This window comes from Pimephales promelas, chromosome 16, assembly GCF_988280905.1.
Source record: "Pimephales promelas chromosome 16, fPimPro1.hap1.1, whole genome shotgun sequence".
NCBI lineage: Eukaryota > Metazoa > Chordata > Actinopteri > Cypriniformes > Leuciscidae > Pimephales > Pimephales promelas.
In genome coordinates, this window is record NC_142784.1 from 35,250,769 (window position 1) to 35,259,984 (window position 9,216).

Below are 9,216 nucleotides of genomic sequence, written 5' to 3' on the forward strand. Positions count from 1 at the left end.
ATGTCCGACACCGATGAATGCTCGGCTTTGATTCGCTGCTCATTCCCATCGAGTCTTCTCCACGTGTCTGTAAATATTCTTTTGAATCGAATGTCCTCAAATTGAAAAGAAATAAATCTACAGTTCGGGTTCCTTCATATGTAGTTAAGCTTTGATGCTTCCTGTAACAAACTGAAATTAAATACTAAACTTTTTACTACAAATATTTAAATATTTCATTCTAAAACTAGATTTACATTTGAAGCGGCTGCACTACTATTCTTTTTATTTATAGAGACTGATCATTTATGTTCATTAGTTATTATAATAGTAGTTGTACAGAAATGAGCTGACTGCCAAACGATTATAGATCCCATTATAGATTACAATTAGAGCCATTTTAGGGATTTACAAACCACACTGAAATCCACACTTCTTTGTCGTTGAATTCGTGACGCATCCGTCTTCTTTTAGTCTTATTTCTCAAAGAGCATTGACAGGTTGTGTGTACACATTCATTTAATAAAGGAAAAAGAGTGATACAGAAATAACAGCAGTGAGCTCTTAACCCACGGCCCTTTGATTGACAGCTCACAGCCAATAAGCTTTCAGCGTGTGAGCTCTGATGCCTTGATTGGATGAACCCGCTCGTGTCAGTGTGAGCGTGGGATTTAAAGGGCTAGTCATGTGTCTCCTGTAGACTCTCTGCCCTGAACACGGGTGTTTGGGTTTAATCTGATCCAAAGTCAAGCGTTTTCTATCTGATGCATGCCTCTGCGTGTGTTTGATAGTTACGCAAGCTACAAAAAAACATTTGACTTTAATTTCATCATTAGTGTGTGTGTGTGTGTGTGTGTGTTTTACTCCTGATGCTCTGTAACATGACAAGAAAACCAGACAGTGTGTTTTTGTCTATCCTCTTTTGGGACCCCGGAGTTTCAGTCGGAAGTTCCCGCTAGTCTGACTGACATCTTCATGAAAAGCAATGAACATTTTCTAACTGTGTTTATTTACTCTAAAGTTTCCGCAGTCATTTTTTAAACCCTTCTGCACTGTAAAGTACTTCATGAAATGTTTCAAATGGAAATAAAGTCTTTGAATTTGATGTATTTGAAAGTGGGTTTATGAAGAAGAAAGATTGTAATTTTTGGTGAGAAAATGAGGATTATGAATTCTGTTAATCATGTAACATGCAAATAAAGGAATATAAAGATGGTTAGATCTCCCTTTAAATGGTTGTTATTGTGTTTTTTATCTAAAGCTCAAAGTTACCTTGAGTTCTGTAAATCCTCATCAGAGTGGATCTGTCTATTCAAAAAGTACAGGTCAAAAATTCAAGAGAAGTCATTCTCTGGCCATGAAAATTAACTCTCCTTTTCTATAAAATACTATTTAAGTATTGACAAATTTAGTAAAACTCATAGCTTGATGGAACATTTAAGGGACCTCATAATGTGAGCAGCAGACGGAGTCAATCAAATGAATATAAGGTATTTAATAAAGGAAAACTACTTATACAGGTCAACTAAAGTTACACAGAATACATGTACATACAACATATTAAAGCAACTAACAATGAAAGATAAATGAATTAGAAAGTGGTCAACAGTGTGGCACAATCACAGACAAAGGGACCTTGAGGGAGAGACACCAAGATGCCAAACCACCCTCAATGGGGTTAGCAAATCTCAACCGCTTTGAAAGCTCGATAACGATGCTTGCATATGGTTCTCTTGTCACTCGTCTGTGGAAATGAACAAAGTAGAATACGAGATGGGAAACAAAAGAAAAACTAAACTAACAGACTGACGAGAAGATTTAAAAAAATGTCCAAGAGATGAAGAAGAAAGAGATGAAGAGCACTGAAGACGAGGAGGAACATGCGTCCCCATCTCCTTGGAGTGAATGGGCCAATAGTCATTCGGCTAACCGTGAGCGGGAAAGTGCCTTTGTCTTGTTGGGACGGCCTAATTTGCATGTTTTATGTTAAAAGATGTAGTAAGAAAGCTGTTGTGCATAGAATAATATATTTCACTATAATTTCCTTTATCTGGTTAATTCAGTGAGACTAAGAGGATTACAACGGTACCAAATAAAACATTAAAAGAATAGGAATTACAAAGATACAGCTTAATGCATAATAATTAGGGTTAGGTTAGCCATGCTCCAAGTGCTGTACATGCTAAGAAAGAAGTATTTTTCTGTGGCCATGAAAGATAGGCCTAACCCTTTTCTTAGAATAAATGAATAATAATAATAATAACAATAATTCATTACATTTATATAGCACCTTTCTGGACACTCAATTGGTATACAATGGGATGATTAGGAGGCCATGATGGACAGAGGCCACTGGGCGAATTTGGCCAGGATGGTCAATTTGGCCACCACAGAGGTCACAAAAAGGACCTCGGTTTAATATGATGGACGGTGCTCTTTGACAGTATAGTGTCCCCATCACTATACTGGGGCATTAGGACCAACACAGACCACAGGGTGAGCGCCCCCTGCTGGCCTCACTAACACCTCTTCCAGCAGCAACCTGGTTTTCTCAGAAGGTCTCCCATCCAGGTACTAACCAGGCTCAGCCCTGCTTAGCTTCAGTAGGCAACCAGCCATATAACCCTGTAGCCCAAGGGTGATATGGCTGCTGGAATATAAAAAAAAAAAAAAAAAAAAATATATATATATATATATATATAATGTGAATTAATGAGTTATAGATTCTTGTAGTGGAGAGTGTTATATGATATGAGTAAAGTGATGCTTCTGTGTTCAAGTCAACTGTGTATTATAATTTTGTACATATTTTTTAATTTTTTATTTTTGTAAGTATATCATCAACCTGTCCAGGGACTGCAGGTGGAAACTAGCATTTTTTGCTATAACCTGGCACATGTCATCTCTTCTTTCTTAGATTAATGTTTTTTTTGTGCCTTGTCCCTGATCAAATAAATAAATTCATCAAATAAATAAAATTTATCACATATATATATATATATATATATATAGAGAGAGAGAGAGAGAGAGAGATAGAGAGAGAGATTATACATGATAACATCACCTTACACATGATAACATCAACATGGCAGATGTCTAGATCACATTCATACTTAATGTCATCAGGCTATATTATACCTACTCTTTTAGTGAGTGATCGTTATTGAAATTAAGTACTTAATCAGTGAGTATGTTTGAGAATGTAGCCACGGTCCAGCCATATAGCTCAAAACTACAATTCCCAGAATTCCTCCTGCTCATCACCTGTACTCACTCAGCCATCATCCTCACCTGCACCTGATCAACACACTCATCTCCACACTATTTAAGCACACCTCAGTCACACACTTTGGTCTAAGACTGGTCTTGTACTGTGGATTATGTACCTGAGTGATTTAATGTTTTAGATTTCTCCAAGATCCTGTTCTTACCCTCTCTGTTTTTCAAGGGACTGTTGGAGGTAAAGACATTGTTTATTCATTTACTCTCACAGCAACCAAAAGGTATGTGTGTGCGTGTGGAAATACTTACCATTTGAGGTTGTTATCCCCTCTATCTTCACCTGCAAACCCAAGAACTGAAGCATTATTCTTGGGTTGCTCATTGTTCGTTGTCTAAACTTGCTTGTTTTGGACACTGTGTTGGAAAGCATTAGAACATGGATATGTATTGATCTGGTGTAACTTTGCTGTTTAAATGATGTGCTTTTTAGATTCAATTTCAATTTGATGTTTTAAATCTGTGTGTGGTTTGTCACAACTCTGTTAGGGATCGTGGCCAATGCTGTCCTGGAAATGGTGTGAACTGCAATCGATAAAAACAAGTTAGTAAATGCTGTTTTGCAAGTACTTGGAATCCTATCAAAGGAAAAAAAAAGTCTAGAAGAGAAATGCATGTTTGTTATTATGCCTCCTTTGATCATAGTAATGTGATGGTTGTATTGTGATTTTTTTTTTTTTTTTTGTTTTATTCTATTTATGTTAAACTCCTTTTGTGTACTGTTCTTATAAACATCCCAAATATATCATGCAGATTCAGATTTGATGTGTTTGAAAGTCTCTTTTAGCAGCCGGCCTATGCCAGTGTTTTACCAGTCTTTAAGAGTTTTTGTATATTTCACTTTATCCACTTTCACACAGATTTTTGGAATTATTATTATTTTTGTTTCTTTAATTTGGTGGATCATGTTAACTGTTGTTTACTCTGTAGATCTGATATGTAAATGGGTCTGATGTGAACTCGACCACTGAGATCGGATCATTTGTGTGACGCTTTTATGATTTATTAAGTATGAAAAGTATTTTATTGAATTAAAATTAAACTATCTCCTAAACTGGCTTCCAGGGGTGCTGGATGGAGCAGGCACTAGCAATGGATACACACAGCGGGGCCTTTTCGTGCGGCCAGAGGTAAGTCACGAACACACACTTGTAAGGAAGTCGCACTGTTCTTCTCCTCACAGCCAGAGGTAAGTCACGAACAGACACTTGTAAGGAAGTCACACCATCATTCTTCTCACAGCCAGAGGCAAGTCGTGGAACGGACGCTTGTAAGGAAGTCACACCGTCGTTCTTCTCACAGCCAGAGGTAAGTCACGAACAGACACTTGTAAGAAAGTTGCACCATCGTTCTTCTCCTCAGAGCCAGAGGTAAGTCGTGGAACAGACACTTGTAAGGAAGTCACACCATCATTCTTCTCACAGCCAGAGGCAAGTCGTGGAACGGACGCTAGTAAGGAAGTCACACCGTCGTTCTTCTCCTCAGAGCCAGAGGTAAGTCGTGAACAGACACTTGTAAGGAAGTCACACCATCATTCTTCTCACAGCCAGAGGCAAGTCGTGGAACGGACTTTTGTAAGGAAGTCACACCGTCGTTCTTCTCAGAGCCAGAGGTAAGTCATGAACAGACACTTGTAAGGAAGTCACACCATCGTTCTTCTCACAGCCAGAGGTAAGTCGTGGAACGGACGCTTGTAAGGAAGTCACACCATCGTTCTTCTCACAGCCAGAGGCAAGTCGCGAACAGACACTTGTAAGGAAGTCACACCATCATTCTTCTCACAGCCAGAGGCAAGTCGTGGAACGGACGCTTGTAAGGAAGTCACACCGTCGTTCTTCTCACAGCCAGAGGTAAGTCACGAACAGACACTTGTAAGAAAGTTGCACCATCGTTCTTCTCCTCAGAGCCAGAGGTAAGTCGCGAACAGACACTTGTAAGGAAGTCACACCATCATTCTTCTCACAGCCAGAGGCAAGTCGTGGAACGGACTTTTGTAAGGAAGTCACACCGTCGTTCTTCTCACAGCCAGAGGTAAGTCATGAACAGACACTTGTAAGGAAGTCACACCATCGTTCTTCTCCTCAGAGCCAGAGGCAAGTCGCGAACAGACACTTGTAAGGAAGTCACACCATCATTCTTCTCACAGCCAGAGGCAAGTCGCGAACAGACACTTGTAAGGAAGTCGCACTGTTCTTCTCCTCACAGCCAGAGGTAAGTCGTGGAACGGACGCTTGTAAGGAAGTCACACCATCGTTCTTCTCACAGCCAGAGGTAAGTCGTGGAACGGACGCTTGTAAGGAAGTCACACCATCGTTCTTCTCACAGCCAGAGGCAAGTCGCGAACAGACACTTGTAAGGAAGTCACACCGTCGTTGTTCTCACAGCCAGAGGTAAGTCACGATTAGACACTTGTAAGGAAGTCACACCATCATTCTTCTCACAGCCAGAGGCAAGTCGTGGAACAGACACTTGTAAGGAAGTCGCACTGTTCTTCTCCTCACAGCCAGAGGTAAGTCGTGGAACGGACGCTTGTAAGGAAGTCACACCATCGTTCTTCTCACAGCCAGAGGTAAGTCGTGGAACGGACGCTTGTAAGGAAGTCACACCATCGTTCTTCTCACAGCCAGAGGTAAGTCACGATTAGACACTTGTAAGGAAGTCACACCATCATTCTTCTCACAGCCAGAGGCAAGTCGTGGAACAGACACTTGTAAGGAAGTCGCACTGTTCTTCTCCTCACAGCCAGAGGTAAGTCACGAACAGACACTTGTAAGGAAGTCACACTATCATTCTTCTCACAGCCAGAGGCAAGTCGTGGAACGGACTTTTGTAAGGAAGTCACACCGTCGTTCTTCTCAGAGCCAGAGGTAAGTCATGAACAGACACTTGTAAGGAAGTCACACCATCGTTCTTCTCCTCAGAGCCAGAGGCAAGTCGCGAACAGACACTTGTAAGGAAGTCACACCGTCATTCTTCTCACAGCCAGAGGCAAGTCGCGAACAGACACTTGTAAGGAAGTCACACCGTCGTTCTTCTCAGAGACAGAGGTAAGTCATGAACAGACACTTGTAAGGAAGTCACACCATCGTTCTTCTCCTCAGAGCCAGAGGCAAGTCGCGAACAGACACTTGTAAGGAAGTCACACCATCATTCTTCTCACAGCCAGAGGCAAGTCGTGGAACAGACACTTGTAAGGAAGTCACACCATCGTTTTTCTCACAGCCAGAGGCAAGTCGCGAACAGACACTTGTAAGGAAGTCACACCGTCATTCTTCTCACAGCCAGAGGCAAGTCGCGAACAGACACTTGTAAGGAAGTCACACCGTCGTTCTTCTCAGAGCCAGAGGTAAGTCATGAACAGACACTTGTAAGGAAGTCACACCATCGTTCTTCTCCTCAGAGCCAGAGGCAAGTCGCGAACAGACACTTGTAAGGAAGTCACACCATCATTCTTCTCACAGCCAGAGGCAAGTCGTGGAACAGACACTTGTAAGGAAGTCACACCATCATTCTTCTCACAGCCAGAGGCAAGTCGTGGAACGGACGCTTGTAAGGAAGTCACACCATCATTCTTCTCACAGCCAGAGGCAAGTCGTGGAACAGACTCTTGTAAGGAAGTTGCACCATCATTCTTCTCCTCACAGCCAGAGGTAAGTCGTGGAACAGACACTTCTAAGGAAGTCACACCATCGTTCTTCTCACAGCCAGAGGCAAGTCGCGAACAGACACTTGTAAGGAAGTCACACCATCATTCTTCTCACAGCCAGAGGCAAGTCGCGAACAGACGCTTGTAAGGAAGTCACACCATCGTTCTTCTCCTCAGAGCCAGAGGTAAGTCACGAACAGACACTTGTGAGGAAGTCACACCATCATTCTTCTCACAGCCAGAGGCAAGTCGCGAACAGACACTTGTAAGGAAGTCACACCATCATTCTTCTCACAGCCAGAGGCAAGTCGTGGAACGGACGCTTGTAAGGAAGTCACACCGTCGTTCTTCTCACAGCCAGAGGCAAGTCGCGAACAGACACTTGTAAGGAAGTCACACCATCGTTCTTCTCCTCAGAGCCAGAGGCAAGTCGCGAACAGACGCTTGTAAGGAAGTCACACCATCATTCTTCTCACAGCCAGAGGCAAGTCGTGGAACGGACGCTTGTAAGGAAGTCACACCATCGTTCTTCTCCTCAGAGCCAGAGGTAAGTCACGAACAGACACTTGTAAGGAAGTCACACCATCATTCTTCTCACAGCCAGAGGCAAGTCGCGAACAGACACTTGTAAGGAAGTCACACCATCGTTCTTCTCCTCAGAGCCAGAGGTAAGTCACGAACAGACACTTGTAAGGAAGTCACACCATCATTCTTCTCACAGCCAGAGGCAAGTCGTGGAACGGACGCTTGTAAGGAAGTCACACCGTCGTTCTTCTCACAGCCAGAGGCAAGTCGCGAACAGACACTTGTAAGGAAGTCACACCATCGTTCTTCTCCTCAGAGCCAGAGGTAAGTCGCGAACAGACACTTGTAAGGAAGTCACACCATCATTCTTCTCACAGCCAGAGGCAAGTCGTGGAACAGACACTTGTAAGGAAGTCACACCATCATTCTTCTCCTCACAGCCAGAGGTAAGTTGTGGAACAGACACTTGTAAGGAAGTCGCACCATCATTCTTCTCCTCACAGCCAGAGGCAAGTTGTGGAACAGACACTTGTAAGGAAGTCACACCATCATTCTTCTCCTCACAGCCAGAGGCAAGTCGTGGAACAGACACTTGTAAGGAAGTCACACCATCATTCTTCTCCTCACAGCCAGAGGTAAGTCACGAACAGACACTTGTAAGGAAGTCACACCATCATTCTTCTCACAGCCAGAGGCAAGTCGTGGAACGGACGCTTGTAAGGAAGTCACACCGTCGTTCTTCTCACAGCCAGCGGTAATTCGCGAACAGACACTTGTAAGGAAGTCACACCATCATTCTTCTCACAGCCAGAGGCAAGTCGTGGAACAGACACTTGTAAGGAAGTCACACCATCATTCTTCTCCTCACAGCCAGAGGTAAGTTGTGGAACAGACACTTGTAAGGAAGTCGCACCATCATTCTTCTCCTCACAGCCAGAGGCAAGTTGTGGAACAGACACTTGTAAGGAAGTCACACCATCATTCTTCTCCTCACAGCCAGAGGCAAGTCGTGGAACAGACACTTGTAAGGAAGTCACACCATCATTCTTCTCCTCACAGCCAGAGGCAAGTTGTGGAACAGACACTTGTAAGGAAGTTGCACCATCGTTCTTCTCCTCACAGCCAGATGTAAGTTGTGGAACAGACACTTGTAAGGAAGTCACACCATCATTCTTCTCCTCACAGCCAGAGGTAAGTCGTGGAACAGACACTTGTAAGGAAGTCGCACCATCATTCTTCTCCTCACAGCCAGAGGTAAGTTGTGGAACAGACACTTGTAAGGAAGTCACACCATCATTCTTCTCCTCACAGCCAGAGGCAAGTTGTGGAACAGACACTTGTAAGGAAGTTGCACCATCGTTCTTCTCCTCACAGCCAGAGGCAAGTTGTGGAACAGACACTTGTAAGGAAGTTGCACCATCGTTCTTCTCCTCACAGCCAGAGGCAAGTTGTGGAACAGACACTTGTAAGGAAGTCACACCATCATTCTTCTCCTCACAGCCAGAGGCAAGTTGTGGAACAGACACTTGTAAGGAAGTTGCACCATCGTTCTTCTCCTCACAGCCAGATGTAAGTTGTGGAACAGACACTTGTAAGGAAGTCACACCATCATTCTTCTCCTCACAGCCAGAGGCAAGTTGTGGAACAGACACTTGTAAGGAAGTCACACCATCGTTCTTCTCCTCACAGCCAAAGGTAAGTTGTGGAACAGACACTTGTAAGGAAGTCACACCATCGTTCTTCTTCTCACAGCCAGAAGTAAGTCACGATTAGACACTTGTAAGGAA